Here is a 26,989-nt window from a genome sequence, read left to right on the forward strand (position 1 = left end):
GCAGAAATCGAAAACATTCACTCTTCATATGGACTATTCAACAAAGTAGTTGCAACAGTGACTGATAATGGATCCAACTTTGTCAAGGCGTTTAAAGTTTATCAGCCTGTCACAGAGTCTGATGATGAGACGGAGGAGGGAGAGTCCACCCAAGATGATGATGATGATGTCACTTTTTTAGATCTGTCAGAAATCCTCTCAGCTGAATATGAAAGTGATGGCCAGCTGTCTCTTCCCCCGCACCACAAGTGTGTTTCACACACCATCAACCTCATTTCCACAAATTATGTGGAAAAATATTTAACTTCCAATGTAGAGAGCAAGGCTGTGTATAGGAGCAGCACAGCAAAATGCACAGCTTTTTGGACCAAATCAAGTAGATCCACCCTTGCATCAGAAACAGTGGAGGAAGTCAGCAAAAGAAAGCTACTGGTACCAACATCCACAAGGTGGAATTCCTTTTTTGATGCTGTAAAGAGAATTGCAGAGATCCCCATGAGTGAGCTGAATACTCTGTGCACTAAGCTGGGAGTTAAGTACTTCAAAGACAAAGAGTACCAGTTCCTGCATGAGTACTGCACCACCATGAAGCCTCTGACTGCAGCACTGGACATTTTACAAGGCGACTGTCCATATGAGACTTTACTACCCACACTTGAAGTTCTGATGCAGAAGACCCTGGCTGTGAAAGATGCCCTCTCCAGGATGACTGCAGGCCTTCCAGATGCCATAGTGCATGTATGTTTCATCTTTTAAGCTTGTTAAAATTTCTTGCATCACACTATTCATGAACATGGAACAGAATATTCATTATCATAGCAAAAGAAGATCAAAACAAATACAAATGTCGGTAAGTAACCTAAAACAAAATTAAATCCATAATATTGATCCCAAAAAAGGCATGGTTTGCAAGTAATTCAATGACATAATAAACAGTAGGCCTTGTAGGCATAAACATAACAATTATATTTTTCAGGCTATCCAGACTCGTTTTGCCGGTGTGCTGGACAACAAAGTTGCCCTTCTTGCAGATGTCAGTTGTCCAATATTCAAACTCCGATGGCTGAGAGATGCAGGTATGAGGGGGCATGTAAAAGAGCTTCTGACAGCAGAGTGCCGCCGCACAACTACTCCTGCAGCACAGTGCCCACAACATCTGCCAGCCAGGGTGAGATGGACTTTTTCACTTTTGAGGCAGAGCCAGAGACCTACTTTAATTAAGTCATGGACTACCTGAGGTCAGCCTATGACCTTCAGATTCTGCATCAGTTTTTTTTATACATTAAGAACATTTTCTTGAAGTATAACACTCCAACCCCATCAAGTGCTCCTGTGGAGCGGCTTTTCTGGGAGGTTTGTTGCTTACGCCTAGAAGAAATAGACTTTCTGATAGAAGCTTCTGTTAATGAGGTACAACCACTGGTTTACTCGCCCCAGTCCACTGTTTCACACATAACATGTGATTACAACATAAGATTAGGCCAAAGTAAAAGTAGACATGATATTAGAATACACATGGTACTCCTTAGCATACACATCACTCCTTGCTGCTCTAATGTTGAAAACAACAGGTTCATTGTTCATAAAACATGTTAAAAAGAATTTTATAAATATAAAAGTTATAAACGATGTATATTATAAATTGTACGTTTTTCCATTACAGCGTTAAAGGGGTGTTAAAACACTATTTCACCTTTCTAACTTTAGCTAGTGTGTAATGTTGCTGTTTGAGCATAAACAACATCTCCAAAGTTACAGCGCTAAAAGTTCAAAGCAAAGGAAGATATTTGCTTTTAAAGAAATCAATTTCTAGGGACTACCGCAAACGGCCAGTAGGGACTACACGACATTCCTCCAGGGTTGCTGACATCACTTACCCCACTAAACCCCTCCTCCGAGAACACTAAATAAGGGGGGCGAGGCCATTTTATATTGCGTTGGAGAAGAGTTGTTGTGGTATAGTAGGCTGCTGTCATCGCAATGCCGTCGAAACTAGGGGTGGGAATTGGCAAAAATGTGACGATTCGATAGTATTGCGATATTTGGGCCACGATTCAATATTATTGCGATTCTCAATATATTGCGATACAGCAAGTATTGCGATTCGATTCTGCGATATTGCGATTCACGCCCCCCATATTATTCAAAGGCATTACAAAAAATTAGGAAAATAAGACCGCTCACCTCACTTTAAATGTCACATTTAATTCTGTAAACATTATCTTCTACACATTAACTGAAGTGCAAAAACTGAAAAACTTGTTCTTGAACATTCGGGACACATTGCAACACTGGTTTCATCACTTGCCCACCGCGGCACCGCAACAAAAACAAAAAAAAAGTTTAAAATTACGCAGTATCCGTTAAATCCTGCCTGTATTACACACACACACACACACGACCCACAGAAAAGACGCGCGTCAGTATCAAGTTCTCTTTCGGGCTTGAACAAACCATAACACACACAAATTATGCCAAAATGTCAGTTTTGTCGAGTGTTCTCATAAGAGCAATCTTGAATTATTTAAATAAACGTAGAGATTTGTGAGAAAATGGGACGCGTGTCAGATCGCGTCTCTGTCCCACATTGCACTGCATTAACGAATGTACAGCTTATGTACGCTCAACGCCTGTCGCTCACTCGTTTTCATTCACTCCTTCAAGTGAACAGTATTAGTGGACTAACGTTAACTTAGGGAATAGGCCTAACTTAGTGAATGAGGGTTTAGAGGGCGATTTCAACCCATGTTCTCAAGCAGTGAAAAATAGAGGACAATGACAACGCGCTGACAGACAAGACCGAGCAGGTAATATTTAATATGAAACAAACAAAACTCACTGAGCTCCCAGCACATAAATTAAAATTATTTAAATACAATAGAGTAACATAAAGCAGACATAATAGAGTAACATAAACCTGAGAATAATCATAAAACCGAAATTTATCCACACTTTCGATATGAAAGATGCGGAGCGTCGTGTACAACCGTAATACTGAAGCCATTTTCATTTGAATTTGCTGTCGAATGTACGACAACAAAGCACTGCAACAAGCGCCACTTTGTGGATGTAATACACAAATGTAAATGATCAGAGTAAACTGAGAAAACCGGAAAGTAAAACAGATAATTTTATAATTAGATATCGCAATACTTTGCGCTACTGTATCGATATAATTGCGTGCGCAAAATATCGCGATACTGAACAGAATCGATTTTTTCCCCCACCACTAGTCAAAACGCTGTTATTTTCATCCGGATTGCAGGTACACTTTGTTCAGCCTTCCTAGGGTCGCGGGAGTTAGGGATCAATGGTTAATTATTACCCAAATCCCGCTCTCTGTGCTGCACATTTTACGGAGGAAAGCTTCCACAATCTTGGCGAGTTCAATGCAGGATTCGCACAACGGCTTGTCCTGAAAGATGGAGCAGTTCCAACTTTAAGAACAGAAGCTGTTGTTTACGGGCCACAACCTGTAGGTATGAATTATTTTTCGTCGATGTGTTTTCCTGTAATAGTTCGTATTGTTAATTGTACGTTGTAGCAAGGAAGTAAACAAATGACAACGCTGTTTGTCTCTGCAAACCAGGTTGTTAAATGCTCATTCATACTTAATGTTATCCGACAAACACCTAACGTTACAAACTTTTTTTTAATCTCAACAGCGAACTTGGAATTAGTGTAAATTATTCTTTGATTAGAGCTTTTATGTATTGTATATCTATATGCGTGTTTATCTACAGGCATGCTAAACATGGTTCTGTGTTTGACAATAATGACAATAATGATTGACCCGATGACAATGCAGTGCTGAAGTACCAACTAGCCTCTCCCTATGGAGGATCCCTATACCACTCTACAGATAAAGCGTTGTGGAATTTTTCGGTTTGCGTACCTACCCAAAGTGATCAGATAAAATAAAATTCTGCATCGAAATTTATAGACAAGACAAGTAGTTTGTTTAGGCATGGTTTGTAAGGAATTACAAACCTGCGCACATATATTCAAACTCACATAACTATAGAATCAATTCTTAATGCGCATGTGAACGCCATCAGCGTCTATCACAGGTTCACGTTTAAAGTCTGTTTAGAGAGAACAGTGTCGTCTTAGCGGCCCCTAATTTAATAAAAAATGATCATTTAGACGGAAGTGAATCAATCAAAACTAACTTTAGCTGGAAAAAACATTTTTCAAGAACCACTATAAAACCAAACCAATCTCTGTTACCTTAAATTATAACTTTATCTCTGTAAAGCTGCTTTGAAACAATCTACATTGTTAAAAGCGCTATATAAAAGAGGATGACTTGACTTTGATTTGGCTACTGTAGTAAAGCCAATGTTTAGTGTTCGTTTTGGGTTAATAGTTCTGGTGACAGATATTTGGCTACAATCGTTCTAAAAGTACAAAAGTAACGGTGCCGTACAGTCAGTAACGATCACTATAGATCCGCAGTCTTTACTAAAAAAAAATCCCTTTGAGGACTGTAGTATAATTTGTTAGACCGATTATATGAAATTCTTGTTTATGAAGCTCATTTTTTGTAAAACTATAATAATCAGTACAATTAAATAACAGCGTAGGCTATCTAACAAGTAATGAGACAACAAAAAACAAACCTTTCTGAAACGTTGTATAACAGCCGTTCTTGAACAGGTTCTGCTCGATCATCTTCACTAACCTTCTCTGGGTCCGATTCGGGCTCAAATTGATATGGTTTTATTGAAGTCATCGTTTATAATACACCAAAGCACAAACTACCGGTAAAGGTACGGGGTGTGACGTTTCCGGAAAACGTGCAATAGGCGGTTAGCAAATCACAACACACTGGGCCAGCTAACCAATCTGAGCCCATTGCGTAGTTTTGAGGGACTGACTTCATAGAACCCGGAAACCATCTGACCGTTTTTACAAGGAGGGACAGAGCAGTGTAGAATAAAGGTAAAATATATGAAATATAATGCTATTTTTTAAAAACAAAGCATGAACACATGTTACTGTGCACCCCACAAACACAATCAAGCCTTTGAAAAAATGTGTTTAACCATTTAAGAGTAAAATATATCACGGCCCATATTCATAAAGATTCTAAGAATCCTCTCAGAAAACTCTTAATTTAGCTTAAGATTGATCTTGATCAACGGCTTATTTTTCCACCTGAGATTGCCACCACTAACCTACGACCAGATTTTGTTTTGTGGTCTGGATCAGCACGAATTGTTCAACTGATAGAGTTAACAGTGCCATAGGAGGATGCGGTAGATGAGGCATATGAGAGGAAGAAACTGCGGTATGCTCATCTGGCCACTGAAGCAGAACAGCGAGGATGGAGAGTCCAGGTTTATCCAGTGGAAGTGGGTTGTCGAGGTTTTGTGGCACACTCTACAATCCGGTTCCTCGGAGACGTCGGATTCAGTGGTCAAGATTTGCGTTGCACAGTAAAGAACTTATCTGAAGCAGCAGAAAGGAGCAGCAACTGGCTGTGGTTGAGACGGAAAGATTCTAGCTGGCTGTGTACAGGCCGCCATGCTACGGTTTCGTAGAATTCTTGAAAACTTGAAGAGTCTGTAGGTTTATTTGTATAGGTTGTATAGTATTTACAGTCATTATGTTCCTGTGTATATTGCGTGAATGACGGGTGGTTGGGCAGATATTGTGTTTTGCGGTAGGTGGTATGCCATACGGAACCGTTGCCACTGAAACTGCATATTAACCCACCAGTGGGGCTCGACAGCCTTAGTCAAATGGGTTGGCGCGTATGGTTGGGTTGCGGAGCGATTGTGAGATTGTGGTTAGGTCTCAGCAGCAGGAGGGATGTAGAGGTCAGTAAGCTGGGCTGAGTTGAGTAGGGGACGAAGGGGGGTGACTATGGGACGCCAGAGTCACTGTCGAGCCCTCTTGAGGTGTCGTGGGCTAGTCGACGAAACACTGAGGACGGAAGGTGCCCACTTGAAGACCCTAGAGATGTTCCCTACTCCGCTCAATCCAGACGGTTGTCATGGGGGGACCGCACTGTGGTTGCAGCCGTTTTGTGTGCTGACGTGTGTTAACACTAGACAGAAGGAGATTTACATCACCATATGGAAAGAAGCGTAAATGGATGGAGAAGCATAGGTTACTGTAAAGCTATGTCTTAGTTGGTGCTTATCTTGGCGAAAGCCGAGTACAAATCAGCATGAAGTTTTAACATCTACTCTCGTGTAATGGAAATCAAAATCTTTTACGTAGGAGTCTTAGCTTAAGAGCGATTCGGGACCGATCTGAGAGCAACTCTGAGTAAGGAAAGGACAAAAACTTTTATCTTAGTGACGAGGCGGGGTTGACCCCGTTGCTATGTATGACACAATCTTTTGAAGACTGTGATTGTTTGTTTGTCCAAGAAGGGAAAAAAGAGTGATTTTAAGTATAGGGTCTATTCTAAGCCTTCAATTTGAAATTACATGCGTATATTTTCCGATTTGACCGTTCTCACACACACACACACACACACACACACACACATTATATATGTGTATATAAAACCTTTTTTTTTATTTACCATGCTGTTAATTTCCTATAAGGTATTTGATTGGCTTAGAATGATAAAAATTGTCCACTCTTTCCAATTACACTGATTGCTCGCATGTATATTTAAGTGGTGGTTTGAATGTTGGTTTTAATGTAACAAACATGAAATCAAAACCAAGAAGGATGAGAAAGCCCAACTGGACAGAGGAACAGTGTTTACTGTTAGCCCATTTAGTGGATGAACACAAGGCCATCCTTAAATGAAAATTCGGGCCGGGTGTCAATCTATAGCGTCTTATTAACTCACTGTCATCCATTGTCTGCAACTAATTTCTTCTCCCTATTCGTCTTTCTGCCATTTTCTCCTCTGCTAAAGAAACTCTTAAGCCTCTTAAAAGTCCTCGTCCATACTCCTAACAATTTTGACCTTAAGACCTCTTTTAAGGGTTAAGATGATTTCTGAATTACTTTTTTCTTTACTAGGATTTTTTCTTTAATTTTAAGAGTAAATTAAATTAAAATGAATTTACTGTTGTCGGCAGCTGCTGAATGTAACTAATAAAATAACTTGTAATCAAACTTAGTTACTTTTAAAATCAAGTAATCTGTAAAGTAACTAAGTTACTTTTTAAAGGAGTAATAAGATTACTTTTTCAAAGTAACTTTGGCAACACTGATCACTAATACCAGGTGGTCGTGATGGCGCAGTGGATAAGACACATGCCTTTGGTGTGAGAGACCTGGGTTTGAATCCACTGTGAGACACCAATGTGTCCCAGAGCAAGACATTTAACCCATAATTGCTCCAGAGGCGTGCAACCTCTGAAATATAGCAATTGTAAGTCGCTTTGGATAAAAGCGTCAGCTAAATGAATAAATGTAAATGTAAATGTAATACCTCAGTGTGAATCAGCCAGTCCTCACAGAATCAGCCTGTGCTGCAGGACTGGGGATGTGTGTTTGCTGCAATGGGTTCTGGGAAGCAGCAGCGTTGAGTTAGATGGGCCTGAATGTGAATGTGGAATAAGGAAAGATAAAGATGACTGGCAATAATGATGAGTGAAGGAGATGAGCAGTGAGTGTCTCTGGCCTGACAGAGTCTGTAAATCCTAGGGCTTTCTAATGAAACCAAACTTGTTCTGAGCTCAGTCTTCTCAAGCACCATATTAAACCTCACGTCCATCCGCAGATACAGAGTTCACAGTTCTGGGGCCTCATGTACAAAGACTTGTGTTGAATTCATACTAAAACATTGCGTACGGACAAAGCTGTAAATGTGCGTACATACAAAAAAAAAACAGATGTATGAATCTCTGCGTACGAAGGATCCCATGCATATTCTCTTTGTACATCCCAATTAACGTAAAAATGAGTGCACATGCACGAGCACAACGCCCCACCCAGTCTCCTCCCTTAATAAAATACAAATAAATACATTAAATACATTAAATATGGTAATGAGTCAACTTTGGCAAAAGAAAGGAGTAAGAAAATGGCTAAAGCAAGCGGCAAGAAGCGAGACTTTACAGAAAGTAAATCGGAGGTGCTACTATCGGAGGTAGAAACGAGAAAAAAATATTTGGAACTTTGTCCTCCGGAATTAATAACAAAAGGAAAAAATATGAGTGGGAGAGTTTGGCTGATGCCGTCAATGCGTGGGATCTGAAAGTCGCACTGTAAATGACCTTAAAAAGAAATGGTCTGATATAAAGGTGGACGTTAAATGGAGAACTGCTGCGCACCGACAAAGTGTGGGCAGAACAGGCAGTGGTAAAGGGGTCGATGAACGTACACCCTTTGAGCAGAGTTGCCTCAATTATGGGTGACACTTTACTCTCTGGAGTAGTATCTGCTGCTGTGGGAGACTCGGATTTACTACAGGACTGCCACGAAGGTAACCGATATTATCTGCACATTTATTGAATGGAAATGTTTCCGATTCACATATACAAATTCTTCTTCAGATGGCGCCTTTATAGCAATGTGTTGTGCAGTCGATCGCTCCGATTACATTAGGAAAACCGGCTATCGCTGCAAATTGCGTTTTAATGTTTGGCTGGTCAACTGCATCATATGGGAACCTTATATACCTGGTAGACATGCGGATGATCCCGACCCATACCGCTGGCATTGGCGGCTCAAAGACGACTGGCTTATTCCTGAGCGGTCTGCCAGTTCCCTTTGGAAAGAAGCAGTTGCCAGGAAACCAAGTGTTGTCAGCACCTGCAAGGGAACGGGTATTGCGTGGCTCCTCGCTGTCTCTCTCTCTAGATTCGGACCCAACTCAGCACAGAGCTCCAAGAGGATAGCCCTAATACATTGATATTTAAAAGTATGTTAAAGTGTACTTTTTGACCTGTTGAGGGCAGAGTTTTTGCGGGTCTGAAGAGAACCAGCTCCACTTTCCTCTCATTTCCAATCAGTCAATGTAAACGAGGGGTGTAAGGAGTGACTTAAACTGCAGTTCATCCACTGGCCACTAGAGACAGGCTCCAAAAGAGAGTCAATTCCATAAACCCCCATGTTAAAATGGCCAACTTTACAGCAGAAAGAAATGTGTTTACAACCTGGTGCAAAAAGTGTTTTTAGTCTATATAGATAATTTTTCCCTTCATGACAACTGTGAGGGGTGTGATTTTTTTTTATAACTCATCCGTTTAAATTGTATTAAAGGGGTGGTAAAATAAATTTTTTCAAAGGCTTGATTGTGTTTGTGGGGTTCACTGTAACGTGTTCATGCTTCGTTTTGAAAAAATTGCATTATTTTTCATATATTTTACCTTTATTCTACACTGCTCTGTCCCTCCTTGTAAAAACGGTCAGATGGTTTCCGGGTTCTATGAAGCCAGTCCCTCAAAAATATGCAATGGGCTCAGATTGGTTAGCTGGCCCAGTGTGTTGTGATTTGCTAACCGACTAGTGCACGTTTTCCGGAAACGCCACGCCCCGTAAATTTACTGGTAGCCTAGTTTGTGCTTTGGTGTATTATAAACGATGGCGTCAATAAAACCATACCAATTTGAGCCCGAATCAGACCCAGAGAATGTTAGTGAGGATGATCGAGCAGAACCTGTTCAAGAACGGCTGTTAAACGACGTTTCAGAAAGGTTTGTTTTTGTTGTCTCATTACCTTTTAGATACGCTGTTATTTAATTGCACTAATTATTATAGTATTACAAAAAAATAAGCTTCATAAACAAGAATTTCATATAAACGTTCTAACAAATTATACTATAGTCCTCAAAGGGATTTTTTTTTTGAGTAAAGACTGCGGATCTATAGTGATCGTTACTGTCTGTATGGCACAGTTACTTTTGTATTTTTAGAACGATTGTAGCCAAATATCTGTCGACAGAACTATTAACCCAAAACGAACTCTAAACATTGGCTTTACTACAGTAGCCAAATCAAACACAGAACCATGTTTAGCATGCCTGTAGATAAACAAGCGATAAACAATACATAAAAGCTCTAATCAAAGAATAATTTACTATAATTCCAAGTTCGCTGTTGAAATTTAAAAAAAAGTTTGTAACGCTAGGTGTTTGTCGGATAACGTTAAGTATGAATGAGCATTGAACAAGCTGGTTTGCAGAGCCAAACAGCGTTTTCATTTGTTTACTTCCTTGCTACAACTTACAATTAACAATACGAACTATTACAGGAAAACACATCGACGAAAAATAAATCATACTTACAGATTGTGGCCCGTAAACAAAAGCTTCTGTTCTTAAAGTTGGAACTGCTCCATCTCTCAGGACAAGCCATTGTGCGAATCCTGCATTGAACTCGCCAAGATTGTGGAAGCTTTCCTCCGTAAAATGTGCGGCACAGAGAGTGAAATTTGGGGAATAATTAACCATTGATCCCTAACTCCCGCGACCCTAGGAAGACTGAACAAAGTGGACCTGCAATCCGGGCACTGATGAAAATAACAACGTTTCGAAGACATTGCGGCGGCAACAACACTCCTATACCACATTAACTCTTCTCCAATGCAATATAAAATGGCCTCGCCCCCCTTATTTCGTATTCTCGGAGGAGGGGTTTATTGGGGTTACTGACATCAGCAACCCTGGAGGAATGTTGTGTAGTCCCTACCGGCTGTTTGCTGTAGTCCTTAGAAATTGATTTCTTTAAAAGCAAATATCTCCGTTTGCTTTGAACTTTGAACGCTGTAACTTTGTAGATGTTGTTTATGCTCAAACAGCAACTTTACACACTAACTAAAGTTAGAAAAGTGAAATCATGTTTTACCACCCCTTTAAGCCTTAAATTTCTGCATAATTAAGGGTGGGCCACTTGGCTGACAGGTGGATTGCCGCTGATGTCACTACTAGCTGTTTAACTGCTGTCTGTTAGCCTCACGTCACCTCAGCTAATCCGCATTGCTGCCCATTTCCGTTTATCCAGGAGTGATGCGCTGCCAAGATGGCGACGGCCGGCTTTTTCAAAAATGTGTTTCAGAAACACTATGGGTGACGTCATGGACACTACGTCCATATTTATTTACAGTCTCTGGTACAGATCTGCTGTTTCCTAGCTGATCTACAGGTTCTGGATCAGGATAAACCAGAGAGAGAGAGAGAGAGAGAGAGAAGTGTTGAAGCTTCAGCTCAGTCCAGCAGTGGCTCGTCGAGGGTTCAGTGCCCGACAGCGTTATCATTCAGTCTGTGAGTGTTATGAGGGGGATTTGCTGTGATTTAATGCCGAGCACACAGGGGTTCATTGTTCTAAAATCAATTTGATTTCAGGGATTTCCATGTGTAAACCGGTTTTAGCAGCACCGGGTGCATCCAGGTGGGAAAATACAAGCTTCTTATGCTGTTTCTGTCTTCAGAGACATGGACTGCTGATCATGTTTAATGCATGTTTACTGGGGTCGATGCCTTCAGCTCCTGAGAAAGCTTCAGTCGCCACACACACCTGATCAGTAGCTCTGTCCTCACACACAACTCATCCACTCTTACAGAAGAGGGGAGAGAAACAGAGAGAACCGGGTGAAAGTAGACACTGTCTAAACCCTTCAGGGAATATATTACAGAGCGTTCATCAGGAACCGGAAACTAAGCAGTTTCAGTGTCACTTTAAGCCTTTCAGATGTTCCTACCATCATCATGATCCCAGAGAACAATGTGACTGTGCTGCAGAACTGATTATAATAAAATACATTTCACAATCCCTGCATATGAACTGAGACGCAAACAAGATGCAGAATTGAGACTGAAAGAAGTTGAATTCAAACTGACAGATTCATGTTTCAGCATGAAAGACTAATATTACAATCATACACACACGACATGGAGGATTTCTAGAAACACTGGTTATTAAAATCATTCATGTTTTTCAAAACACTGAATTCATTTAATTATATTTATTAAATTACTTTCATTCTAAGGATCATGGTGGAAGAACAATTCATTTCTATTATACTCAATATATTACATAGTAGGGTTGTGCCGATAGACGATATCATCGTCCATCGTGATGGCTGACAGACATCACGATGTTAAGCCAGCATCGCGATACGCCCCCCCCCCCCCCCCCCATGTTTCCATGGTTACACGTCATGCTTGGCACGTGATTCACCACAGCCAAAATAGCGCTGTATGAATGATGTAACGTTAGCGCTTTTATTTCTAAATATTAACAAACCTGGTTACCATGTCATCGACTATCTTCTATTCCGATTCTCAAATACGTGTGAGTGTGTTTGTTTTGTCGTTTAAAAAACCTTTATAAATGATTTTGATCTGTAAAGTGAGATGGTCGCCGTCATGTTTGTTTGGGCTGCAGTTCAGAGATTCCTGTCTGTTGGGTTTATTACAGCTCGTGAATTCATCTGTTTCCCCGTGAAATACATGGCCGGTGACCTGGGAGAAGAATAGAGTTAACTTTATAGTTAACGTTACTTACACTGTGAGTCTGATATGAATAAAATCCGTCGGCAAATATATTTGAATGGGTTGTTATTGCTGCTTCCACAGACACCATTGTGTATTTTACAAACTATAAATGTATTGTTTTGCTATAAATTATATGTATTTAAATGTCTGAAACCTAAAATAAACATTATGTGGTTAAAAACACTGAATAGTTGTGTGATGACAAGCGCTGAGCGCGTCCGTCTCTGGCTCAGTGCCAGCCACAGCGCGAAAGCACAGTTTGAATCTGGCAGTTCTGTCACGTCACTGTACATTCGCTCGTGGTCAGCTGCTGCAGCGTGCCAAAATCAAAATTGCTGATGAGATGTAGAGGAAAATATTTCCGCGTTGTGCCTACGCCCCTTAGCTGTTCTAAATCCACTGTAAACGTCCGTTTCACACATACTCCGTTTGCAGTGCGTATTTTTTACGTACCCATGTTAACAGGTTAGAGCTTTCACACTGCACGCGGGTGCGGTCCGGCGATCCGTGTGATGTGTGAAATAGTGATGTGTCGTTCATGAACGATTCGTTCATTTTGAACGAATCTTTAATATGACTCGGGACTACCGAGTTGTCTCAGAGACTAGGCTTGTTCGACTTGAACCGGCGCTGCACAGACCGATCGGTTGATGACATCAAAGTACCGCGAGAGCGATTAGAGAGCAGACGGCTCCTTATGCTTTTGAATCGCTCTCGCGGTACTTTGATGTCATCAACCGATCGGTCTTTGCAGCGCCGGTTCAAGTCGAACAAGCCTAGTGATTCGTTCATTTTGTGTCGACCGCGCATGCGCATTGCGCAACATATGGGTTCTGAATCTGTACTGGAAACAGAAATGATTAGTTCATCTCTCTCGAGTCTTCGGGTTCGGGACGGGTCCGAGTCTTTCGTTCTTCCTGTCAGTCCAATAGAGGAAAGAGAAATGATTAGTTCATTTTTTCGAGTCTTCGGGTTTGAGTCCTTCGTTCTTTTGTCACGTGACTTGTCACCGTATTGAATAGCCTACTAATTTACAACCTTTTTACAAACAAGCACATAGTTAAGGTATTAAATATAATAGTACTTAATTAATGTATAATATATAATAAAACATACCACAGATGCACAAGAAACATTCAGACGCAGTCAATAATACGAATATAATGTTGTATTTGATGCGAGATAACAGCGGTCACGTGACAAAACAACGAAGGATTTAAAACCCGAACTCGAGACTCGAAGAAAATGAACTAATCCTTTCTCTGTACGGTACTGACAGCATAGCCTCTATGGACTGACAGGAAGAACGAAAGACTCGAACCCGAACTCGAGACTCGAGAGATGAACTAATCATTTCTCTTTCCGCTACTGACAGCATAGTCTCTATGGACTGACAGGAAGAACGAAAGACTCGGACCCGGTCAAACCCGAACTCGAGACTCGAAAGATGAACTAATCATTTCTCTTTCCGGCACGGTCGGCCCAGCAGACAGATCCGAGTCAGACACTGGCGAGTCGACAGCTAATGTCTCGAGACACGAGAGGAGAATAACCTGATAAATATGAAGTTGCAAAGGAAAGAAGGTCTCGGATCAGGAGGTGAGGTGAACTAACAGAATTAGACTGCAATAGCCTGAACTTAAGACCCAACAACTAATCAATTAATAAAACATTTCGGTTTCTTATAATTTGGCTTTGGCTGCATTACCCTATAGTTTATTTTTATTCTTTTTACAAATGTAATCAATATTTGCGTAAGTACTAGATGTGTTGGGATATTTAACATGCCATTTTAATTATATTATGCTGAAATGAACGAAATGACTCGAAAAAAGATTCGTTTTTTTTGCTGAACGAGACTCAAAGATTCGAGTCAGTAAAATGATCCGAACTTCCCACTACTAGTGTGAAACAGGCGTAAAACACGGCTTTGCGGGGCTTATTGCTTAAGTGAAAAAATTAGAATGTTAGCCCCGCCCCTCCTCCCGATATCATCGTCCATCGCGATGTTTCACTGTACACATCGTCTGTCTGATGCTAAATTGGTAGACATCGCACAACCCTATTACATAGTCAATAGGTTCAAATATTGTAAATGTGATGTAAATATTTATTTGTGGTGAAAAAATCAGTTGATGAAACTGTAGTTGAATCAGGGAATAAATAAGTATACTTCATCTAAAGTAAAGATGTGATTATTTACTAGTGTGTTGGATTAATGAAATTCATCTCTTCTGTGGCTTGAACTTCCTTGAATTCCTGTTTCTGTCATTTCAATTCACATTCAGTTCAATAAACATGCCAAATCAAACAAGACGCGACACAATCATTTGCTGAGCTTTCAGATCAGAAACGTGAAGTGAAGGAGCAGCCGTCTGTTTCTTCTCCCGCTTTCAGTCTGATTCACTGGCCAGTGGTGAAAAGTACTGCAGTAAATGTTATTCCTGTATTTCTTTCTGGCTACTTTGTAGTTTGAGTATAAAAGATATTAGCAGCCTTTACTCTCTACTTGACAACATTTCTGAATAAGTATATGTCTTTAGTCCAGTACTTTGTGATGTGGTTACTCATTACTGTTTTGCAGGGTCCCTTTCTTGTTCTGCAGAAGTTTATTCCTGCTAGAACAGAAGTGATGTCTCCATCTACAGGGCACTGAAGGTATTGTATCTCGGCTGCTTTTCGTCCTGACATCTATTTTTAAATAAACAACTCCTGTTTTGCATAATTTCCTGTTCCACTTCTCGCGTGTGTTTGTGACAAAACATGTTTGGAGACCGGCTATGTCGGAAGGTGACAGTTGTGGTCAGCTCTTGTAGTGACCCTCTATTGCAGATCATTAATGTAGTGTCACGCTGTGTGAACACAACAACAACTTCCAGACTCAGATTACAGACAGCAAGTCCTGTAGACTGAACAGCACAGCGATCTGAAGATGTTTAAAGTCCTGTTGTCTGAACAGTTTAAGGTCTTGTAGTGAAATAGACTTTGCATTGTCCTTCACCCAAATTGCCGTATATCACTGTGAGACCACTGACAATGCATATAAATACATATATATTAAAAGCTTTTTAGAGAGACCAAGCCTTAAATAATGATTCAACGAATTTGAGGCTGTAACTTGCTATGTGTCACAGCCTGAGGAAACCTGAGGAGTTTCACTGGAGAATTACTATTGTGAACTACAAATACATTCAGGTACTGCCATGAAACTATAAGTGTATTTGAACCGTGAAACTATTTATGAAGCTTTGGGGTCGACAACCACCTTGTGGTCAAAAGACAAACTACACAAATAGGTTTATAGCTTTTGTAAAATTTGTGCGATGATGACCATAAATATCACCTCTTTCTATTCCTTGAGTCCTACAGAATCCAATAATACATAATCCTACTTTCCAACTCCTAGAACGGTTTGTCCAATCTTCACCAAATCTCACACAGATCATCAGATCAGACCATTCCAGAAAAAGGTTTTAAAATGTTTTCTTATCTCAAACGCATGTCCTCGATGCTGTGATGTCCTCCTCTCTGAGCTGCTCATCTCAGCTCTGTTGTGCTTGTCCCAGTAACTGCTTTTATAAATGTTGTTAGCCATCACTGCTGACACATTATTTCTCAAACATACATCTCAAAACCTCAACATCACGACCTCTACTTGACATCTGTTCAGTCAGTCGTACTCGCGCTCTTAAGAAAAATGACCTCACATGAGACGAGCCTGAAAGTGGAAAATCTGTGGCGATTTGCCTCAACACAAGCAGATTAGGCCGCATTAAAGCAATGCTTCACTCAAAAACGAAAATCTGTCATTATTTACTCCTGTAGTGCTTTCCATGTCATCTGAGGACATGAGATTACTTGTGGAAACCAAATGAAACATTGCATTCTTGTTCACTGATGACTTTAGACACAGGCTTCGGAATACCATCATGTAACCTGGGTCTGTTCCTCACACCAAGCATCACATGACTTCAGAAGACTTGAGATGTAGAGCGTGAGTCATATAGACATCTGTTATTATGAGGCTGACAGTTGTGATGCTTCAAACAAATCTCCTTCTGTGTGAGTAAATGATGTGTATTTGTGTGTGTATTTTCCTCCAGGCTGGTGAATGTTTGATGAGTGACTGCGGGTGTCGGAGTAGATCCCTGTTGGGCCGGTGAGGAGGACAGAGCTCGTTCCCAGAGATAACACTCATGACCTGATGGCTCTGTGACTGCACAAACACACTTCAGATCTAAAGCAGATCCTGCAGTCATGATCGTTCCATACACACGACACAGATCCATAGACACTGATGCTGAAACACCAGAAGATGCTGAGACCCCTGCTGGAGCGCTGACCTTCACTGATGACCTTCACCTTCACTGACTGACCTTTACTGACTGACCTTCACCTTCACTGACGGACCTTTACTGACTGACCTTCACTGATGACCTTCACCTTTACTGACTGACCTTTACTGACTGACCTTCACTGATGACCTTCACCTTTACTGACTGACCTTTACTGCCTGACCTTCACCTTCACTGCCTGACCTTTACTGACTGATCTTCACTGCCTGATCTTTACTGACTGACCTTCACCTTCACTGCCTGATCTTTACTGACTGACCTTCACTGATGACCTTCACTACCTGATCTTTACTGACTGACCTTCACTGACTGACCTTCACCTTCACTGACTAACCTTTACTGCCTGACCTTCACTGACTGACCTTCACCTTCACTGACTAACCTTCACTGCCTGACCTTCTCCTTCACTGATTGACCTTCACCGACTGACCTTCATCAGCACACCACAGGACAGTCATCCAATATAGCAAAACATTAGATCTGCAGGAAAAAATCGATATGAATCGCGATTCCATCTTCTACCCATTTGCATCGATTCACAAATGCCAAAAATCTATTTTCTAAAGTGTTAAACTTCTTTAACGTGCAGAACTACTTAAAGTTAATTACAGTTATTGACGTTAATCACAATAAGCCGTGAACAAGGACTTTTCCGTGTTCCGTGACTAAGCCGTGACGGACACACAGCTGAAACGCTACACCAATGCGCCTCTCACATGTGATCGCGAATTCAGTTCTTTCACAGCTACACACACACACACAGTTATGTCAAAATGCACATTGTGTGGACTGTGAAGTATTCAATGCAAACAGAATCTGTTATGTCCTACGCGAATTAAGACAAGTGGGAGAAAATCCGATTTGCAACAGATCCGTGCATTCATTCTTAAAGGGACAGCAGCCTCATGAACTGTTGCCATGCATTTAATTTATGTTAATAAAAAAAAACTTTGCTTTTGACTGAATCACTGTTTTATCTTTAATATGAATCAATTTATATTTAATTCATACAGTGAAGTGTTTTATGTTTACATTTGAATATTCAATTCTGGTAGTATTTCTTACTAGGCCTACATGTTAAATAAACCTATGCTACTGTACCTGAAAAACTTAGTGAAACGAGGTTAGATGTTGTGGGAAGAAAGAGGCGGGAACCGGCAAACATCTAAAGATTTTAATAAATAAACACATACAAAATTAAAATAAAAGCAGCAGTCCCTCACGGTGATCGTCGACTGCTGCCACATGAAACAAAACATCAAATAAAATCCAGGCCTGGTCCTCTCTCGACCTCCACAGTCGTCGCTCCTCCTTTTATGCTTCCACTCCTCTGTGAGAGATATGAGACGGTGTGTCGCTCAGGAGTCGCCCATCAGTAATCACAGCACCGGCCTCGCGCCGTTCTCCCACGGCCCTCGACCTGCTCGCACACTTAGTTTATTTAATTTGTATATTTTTCTATTATATTTGTCCTACTGTTTGTAATTTGCATCTTTGTTCCTCTTTTTAATATCAAAAATAAAATAAAACGTTCAGCCTTGCTTTAATGCAGAAGACTGTGTGTAATGATTGTAGTCAGCTTAAAGGGCATCTATTTTATAATATTGGGTTGACTAAAATCGAGAATCGATTTTTAATCTAATCGTGAGGTTCCGAAAGATTCCCAGCCGTACAAAACATACTAAAAAAAATTCAAAGATCATCTTCCTGTTGACTATCAACATCAAGCTCTTTAGTTAAAATATCTATATTGGAAGAAGAGAAAGCGCATTTTCAACTTTCTGTTATCACAAACTCATTTCACAACGTCCTGTGGTGTGATGATTGGATTTGATGTACAAATATGTTATAATAGCTCTTGAAAACAGCATCTACAAGAATGATAGGCTAATACAATTTAGGGCTGGGCGATATATCGATATAAAAAATATATTGATATATTTTTAGATGCGATATGGAATTAGGACATATCGCATATATCGCGATATAGTTCAAATTTGCGCTGTGATCATTGCTCTCTGCACTGCTTCCCGCACACCCGCCACTGCTCCTCCTCTTTCGAGGGGGGAGGGGCAGGAACAGACGCTCAGCCACTCTTCAACAAACATGGAGGAAGCAACAACGTCTGCGGAGCGTGCGGAGGAATTGGTTAGTAAAAGACGAAGAAGCAGCAGTAGCACCAAAAGCTAAGACACTGGCAAGCTTCTTCAAGCAGCGCACAGCCGCCACCACCAATGTACCAACCAAGAGGGGGGCTATTGAAAATGAACTGTCAAGTTACTTGCAGTCAGCAAATGTGGATAGTGACACTGATCCCCTAAAGTGGTGGAAGGATCATGAAGTTGTCTTTCCAGCTCTGTGCCAACTGGCAAAAAAGTATCTCTTGGTACCAGCTACCAGTTCACCCTCCGAAAGGGTTTTCAGCTGCAGTGGCAATATCGTGACCTGCCACAGAGCATCTCTGAAGCCGGATGCCGTTGACAGGCTGGTGTTTCTCGCACAAAATCTTTAAATGAAGGAGGACACACTTGTCTTTCTTCACATGTCTACTTCAAGACAGCATTACTGTTTATCAAAGTAAAAAAAGAGGGGGGAAATGTTTGAGTTGATAGTCTGTTTCTGCAACTGGTTGAGACTGTTCAGATAAGAAATTGAGTTAACAAAAAGGAAAAGGTTATCTTAAGCTGATGTTTAAAAAAAAAATCTTAAACTGAGCAATTTATTTTGTTCTTTCTTTATATATAAATGCTGCTCATACTAGGGTTTGTCATATTTTATTATTTTGTAATGTTCGTTCGTTATTTGCATCTGTGGATTTGTTAGAAAGGAGAAGACAATATGTAATTTGATTTTAATAAGTCATTAATAGTTGTCAAACTAAGAAATGTTTGATATTGTACTTTTCTCATAAAAAATATATTTTTTCAGAAAAAGATTGGCCTATTTTATTTTATAGCCTATTTTTATTTAAGAATTTTTTTTTTATTTAAATGTGCACCTTATGGAGCTTTGATTTAAAAAAAAAAGGTACTCCTGTTGTTATACAGTATACTGTTTATGTTTACATTTTATTGTTATTTGAACAAAGCATTTAATTGTGAACCAGGTGAAGAAACCCGTTTATTATTTATTCATTTGATTTTGCAACTGTTCACCGAAATAGCCAGTTTCAATAAAACTACTTGTGACATGTCATATTTGGCTTTAACTTTGACTGAACATTTGCTCTCACTTTGCGGAAAAAATATCGGGATATATATCGTATATCGATATTCAGCCTAAATATATCGGGATATGACTTTTGGTCCATATCGCCCAGCCCTAATACAATTACTTCAAGGTGTTTTATATGGAGTTCAGTGTGTCGCTGTGGGAGATCTCAAGGTATTTGAGCATTCGGTTGAATCATACTCAGTTTGATTTACATCTACAACACATTTCTGTTGCTTAACGTTATGTCCGACTGGGAATCTCCTGCGTAGCAGGTGGAAGCACTACCTCGGAGCCACAAGAACTCAGAATGCAGAGACAGAAACAATAACTCAGTTCAAGGGCTTTACTTGAAAAGCAGGGCAAAAGTATCCAACAAGGAACAGGCAAAAACAAAAGTAACAATCCAGGCAAAGTCCACTATATCAGGCAGAATCAGTGAATAATCCAGAAGCAGGAGGCCAATTTGTAATCCAAGAAACAGGCAGGTACAGGTCCGTAACAAGCAACAATTACAGGGAAAAAATACTCTGAGAATAACTGACGGACAGGTTTAGTCAACAGGACTGGACAGGATTAGTCAACAGGACTGGCCAGGATTAGTCAACAGGACTGCACCGGTGTCAACACAAAACTGAGCAAAGAACTCAAGACGACAGGGGTTTAAAATAGGCAGCTTAACAAGGTTCAGGTGAAACTAACAAATCAATAATGAGAACATGTGACAGGCATAAAAACAAAAAAACAAATGAGGACCTCACATGGCCAAAAAATTACTAACAGTCACATAATTCATGACACTTAATAAAGACCGTTTTAGAAACACATCTGTGTTTTGATCTCCGATCCTCCCTGAAGACTGAGCTGTTCTCTAATAAAACTGATGACAGATAGTGGGCATGTTGCTTATAGATACTAGAATGTCTAAAGTGGACCATCGAATTTTTTCCCAAATTACCAAATGTAAATGTGAACTCTGATTATGATCATAAAGGTTTTTGAGCTCAGGGCACCAGTAAAAACGCTGGAGAAGGAATGCATAGAGGAAGTGATGTTTTTCCTACTCATCATCTCATGCCAACAGGCAGTTCTCCGTTCTCATCATCAGATCCTCTGTCATTCTGCTAATGAACGCAGTTGCCATGTGTCCTATAGAGATTCAGTGACAGAGGAAGATCATCATCCTCATCCTCATCACACAGACCCACACAGCATCTGCTGCAGAACACCCAGAAGATCTGCTCATCATGATCTGCTATAAAGATGCTTTCAGCTGTCAGGCAACATCTAATACTCTAAAATCACAGGTCAGAAACACGCTGTGCAACAGCACTAAAACACTAATGCTCAGCAAGAACATGCGACGTGAGCTTAGGCTAGTGACAGTGTCATTAAACCACATGGGTCATTCACAGTTGTAGGGTATGGACCAATCAGACACATACTATTTATTCATTATATACAAAGGTTTATGAAACTCCTCACACAGCCCAAATGAACAAACACAAGTGAAAGAAACAGTGTCATGTTACAGGGCATGATAAGGAGATTTTACGACCTCCGAGGAATGTGGCCACATACTCAAGAGAGAGACTATGAAACAGAAACCCTCTTTAAAACAGACTTTGCTGCGTTAATCATAGACTAACTGATCTATAAATGAACATGCATAAAACTGTGAAAGAAACAGTGTAAAGGGTTTACTGTCTCGTGTACTATTAGGTATATATTATGGTATGTATCCTGGTATACAGCCAACTAACGATCAATGTAACCTCACCTGTATAATGCCTCCTACCTAAATAATCCTCATTTAATGACTCACACTTTGATGTACATCACCTTCTTCTAGAATGCAGTGTGGATGTGTTATGGCTATTTTAGCATTAATGAAGGTATAATCATATTATGGGACAAAGATCCGTAAATCAACTAAGAGCCACTTTCCCTCTCAGACATGTCCCCTTTCTGATTGGTCGAGATCAACCCTTAGGGGAGGATCTTCTCCAGGCCTTATTAGAGACAGTCCACATGTGACCTCCCTCTCTTAGTTTTTTCATCCAGCCGCAACACTGTTCTGGTGAGACTGGGGAGCCCCCTCCCCCTCCACGGGGGCCCCAGGGCCCAGCAGGCCTCGATTCCAACCAGATCCGGCCTCATGGAAAAGAGAGAAGACTCTCTCACAAAGAACCAAGGACAATCTCAGGAGTTTTGGAACAAAGACTCCAACCAACAAAGACTCCAACCAACAACGACTCCAATCACCCATCCTTCCGACTTCCTCACTTCTCCTGGGTGCTCGGCGTGGCCTCAACAGAGTCCCAGGTCTTCACCAAACCAGTCATGCGTTCCTGGAGAAAGAGAACGCTCAACCAACTTCCACTTGACACTGCCGGAACCATCAACGACTCCAATTTTCAACAACTTCAAGAATTGTTCCCATTACAAATGCAAGTATTCAATTCAATGAAATGTGAAAATGAAATTCTGATGGTTCTTCTCATAGACCCTCTTCCGGTTTCCAATTTCATCCTATCACTAACCTATTTATGTATTCATGTGTGTATGTTGTTTAGTTTATTTATATTCATATAAATATCTATATTTAGTTAATAAAACTTCTACATAATATGTATTTGGTTCTGTTTTGTTTGCAATACAAGTCACTTTACGATCACGGTTTTTGCTACTGGCTCAAAGTACTGTACAGGCGAAGAAATAATTATTCTTCGGTGGTCATGGAAGATACCCTTTATTAGAATAAATTAATAATCAAAATAGTTCGTTGGAAGAACTGATTAATTGATTGTAATATTAATTCAGCCACATCAAGTTAATCCAATTAACTGACCCAAATATTTATAATTAATAATAACAAGATATTATTGATTATTAATATTTCCAAAAAGCTGAGTTCCTTACATATATTATGGCAAAAGAGAGCAAGCAGCTTTTGTGTTGTTCCCTGCCCACGTTATATCACGGGTGGGGACACACACATCAGCTTTTTGTTACTATTTGGGAGTGGAGCATGCCACAGTCAGTTCTCGAGGGGGCTGACTGTGAGCATTGCGAGAAGCTGTCCGTGAGGACGCTCCGCTCCCGCCGGGCGTTCTTCGAGGAGGACGGTTCGGTTCGCGCTCCCCGCGCGGGTCCCGCTGTTGCCGATGCACGGCGGCGACTCGCATTTTGGGGTTCGCAAACGGATCTGACAGCGGGGGTTGGGACGGGCCCCGCCCTATCTCAGCTTTCACCTGCCAGATCCAGTGCTGGCGATTTCCAGTTCCGAGGAATTGGTATCATTAGTGTTTTGTTTAGTAAAAGAGAACAAAACAAATAAAGATATTAAGAAAAGGCAGATGTTTGAGTTTTCAAAAAATGAATAAATAAGTCAGCTCATAACTCTGTTGAATAAAGAGGAGCTTTAAAAGGAGGTTTATCTAGTGCTGTTGCTAGTTAAATATTTTCTGGCCAGCTGAACATTATGAGAGTGAAAATAAAAAAGAGTTTATTAGATGAAATAAATCTAAAAACAGAAAAACTCTGTATCTCAGCCTCCTCGTCGGGGACTGCCGTTTTTTCCCTATCTCCACACCACACTGAGGTGTCGAGATCGTGGAATAAGTCGGTTTCTATTTTATGTGTTTAATGCCCAACGTCTAACTAATGCTATGGGTATTAAGTATCATGGTATGACAGTGCCTCGGGTTAAAGAGACGCTTGCTAGCTTTCTCTCTCCCGAGTCGGCGTCATCATTTTTAACCTCGACGTTACCCGCCAGCCATCTAAATAAAATTTTTTATTAGGCAACGCTGGTGGGTAAATTATAAAGACATGGATGAATGGGAGGTTGTCAGCACTGACGCTATTCGAGAATTGCGTCGTGCAAAAACAGATAAACTATACTGGGGAGGGACGGTTTCGAGAAATCGTTTCTCCTCTGCGTCCTCTGGGTGGCGACTCTCTGAGGAGGGTCGCAGCACGGCCAGTTCGGTTGTTTTCCTGCTGGTGGCCACGGAGTGATATATTTATATATATATATATATATACGTTTTTCTGATTTAAAAATAAAGAAAAATAAGATAAAATTATGTCTGTTCTTCTGGACGCTCCGCTTTAAAAAAAAAAAAAAAAAAAGAATAAACCGTTCAGCGGCGTTCCAGAGGTTTCTTCCTCACCAATCTAATGTTCCTGAGACTGCTGGGCGGAGCAGTCTCAGGCTACTACGCTCCTCGCAGCACAGAGTGCAAGAACGAGCATCGCCATTTGGGCTCCTCCACAATCGAAGGGGACTTGGGTGGCGGTAGCAGTCTAGCCAGTTAGAGATATGCAAGATCTGAGGACTATTTTATCTCTAAAAAAGCTTGGACAATAGGAAGCCCTGACGCCGAGGCTATCAGGCTTCTAAAGGGTGGTCCCCTCCGGGGTAGGGATGGTTTTGAGAAAATCGTTTCTCCTCGGCGCCCTCTGGGGTGCGACTCTCTGAGGAGGGTCGCAGCGCTGCCAGTTCGGTTTTCCTGCCGGTTCGCCGTTCAGGACACCACGGTGTCAGTGTCCCCAAACGATCCTCCGAGGGGGGTCATAGAGCAGTCAGTTCGGTTTCCCTGCCGGTTCGCCGTTTCAGGGTGCCGAGGTGCCTGCTTTTTCCAATGATCCTCCGAGGAGGGTCGTTGGAACTAAGTTATTTAAAGGGAGGCAAGATCTGAGGACTGTCGTCATCTCTAATAAAGCTTCTGAGGGCTCCTCCGGGGCAGGGACGGTTTTGAGAAATCGTTTCTCCTCGGCGCCCTCTGGGGTGCGACTCTCTGAGGAGGGTCGCAGCGCTGCCAGTTCGGTTGTTCCCTGCCGGTTCGCCGTTCAGGGCACCGAGGTGTCAGCGTCCCCATACGATCCTCCGAGGAGGTTCGTAGAACGGTCAGTTCGGTTGTTCCCTGCCGGTTCGCCGCTTCAGGGCACCGTAGTGACTGTTCAACCAAATGCAGAGGCCAGTCTTGAGAGACTGGTTCCCCTAGTAGAATTCTGGCAGCGTGGAAACTACTGCCACATATTTCTCGGTGGGTCCTGCACACTATAGAAAAGGGTTCAGAATTCGGTTCTTGTCCACCCAGATTTCTAGGGGTCCTCCCCACTGTGGTGGACCCCGAGCAGGCTTTGGTTATGGAGCAGGAAGTACTGACACTTCTGCAAAAGGAGCTGTAGAAGGGGTTCCTCCTCCCGGCAGACAGTCAGGGTTTTACTGCCATTACTTCATTGTTCCGAAAGAGGATGAGGGGTTGCGTCCTACTCTAGACCTGCGTCAATTAAACAGCAGGTTTCAGAATCTTAAGTTCAAAGTATGCTTACGCTAAATATGATTGTGTCACAGATTCAGTCCGAGGACTGGTTTGTCACAATAGACTTAAAGGACGCTTACTTATCTATCCATCCTCATCACAGGAGGTTCCTGAGGTTTGCTTTCAGGGGCGAAGCATACCAGTATCGGGTTCTTCCATTTGGCCTAGGTTATCACCCCACACCTTTTACAATATGCGTGGATGCAGCTCTGGCTCCTCTGAGATTCCAGGGCATTCGCGTATTAAATTATATCGACGATTGGTTGATTTTAGCTCAGTCCGAGCTTTTGGCAGTTCAACATCGAGATGTCGTTCTGTCCCACATAAGGAGGTTGGGGTTGTGGCTCAACACCAAAAAGAGTGTACTCCTCCCAGCTCAGAGGACCACTTTCTAGGTGTATTATGGTATTCGACAACAATGCAAGCACGTCTATCTCCTGCACGTATTTCTGCGATTCTCACAGCCGTAAAGAATGTAAAACTAGGTCAGTCACTCACTGCAAACAGTCTCTGAGAATGTTGGGGCTCATGGTAGTTGCGTCTAACGTAGTTACTTTTGGCCTTCTGTACATGAGACCCCTGCAGTGGTGGCTCGGGACCAAGGGGTTTTCTCCGAGGGGAAATCCGTTTTCGCATGATCAAGGTCACGCGGCTATGCCTTCGTGCCTCGGTCATGTGGAAAAAACCTTGGTTCCTCGCCCAGGGCCCAGTGCTGGGTGCTTCTTGTCGACGCGTCACGCTATCGACGGATGCTTCCCTCACAGGATGGGGGGCGGTCATGAGTGGCCGCTCGGTGAAAGGTCTTTGGCTGGGGCTCATGGCAGTTGCGTCCAACGTAGTTACTTTTGGCCTTCTGTACATGAGACCCCTGCAGTGGTGGCTCGGGACCAAGGGGTTTTCTCCGAGGGGAAATCCGTTTTCGCATGGTCAAGGTCACGCGGCTATGCCTTCGTGCCTCGGTCATGTGGAAGAACCTTGGTTCCTCGCCCAGGCCCAGTGTTGTGGGCTTCTTGTCGACGCATAATGCTATCGACGGATGTTTCCCTCACAAGTCGGGGGCAATCATGAGTGGTTGGTCGGCGAAGGGTCCGGACAACACACTGATGGTCTCGTATATCAGAGCAGATATCCTGTTGAGGCAGGGGCTGTGGCCCGGGGAATGGAGACTTCACCCCGAGGTGGTGGAGCTTCTTAGGGAGAACTTCGGTCAAACTACAAGTCGACCTTTCGCATCGCTTGTACAATGCATTCCCCTTGTGGTTCTCCCTCACGCATCCAGCTCCGCTTGGACTGGATGTAATGTAATAGGTGTGGTTGCCGCTACACCTATACGCTTTTCCCGATATCTTTGCTCCTGGGAGCTCTGGAGTTGTGGATACTGTGGGCTCGGCCTCTGAGGGGGCCCAGCTCATAGATTCAGGTTTCTCGACCGAGGTCGTGGAGACCATACCTCAGTCTAGAGCTCCCTCCACGAGAAGACTAATATGCTGTTCTCTGCCTGGTGCAGAGAACGCCTTCTGAATCTCGTTTCTGCCCTGTTGGTACAGTACTTGATTTCTGTAATGAATGTTTCTTTGCTGGGCTATCTCTGAGGAGAGATCCTTAATTTCGTCTTCTCCGTGGTACATGAGGCTGAGGCCTGCACGTACTTGGATTTGCACCTGGTTGGTGGTAG

This window comes from Siphateles boraxobius, unplaced genomic scaffold, assembly GCF_051911475.1.
Source record: "Siphateles boraxobius isolate OS27281-9 unplaced genomic scaffold, OSU_SipBor_1 8, whole genome shotgun sequence".
In the NCBI taxonomy this organism is placed as follows: Eukaryota; Metazoa; Chordata; class Actinopteri; order Cypriniformes; family Leuciscidae; genus Siphateles; species Siphateles boraxobius.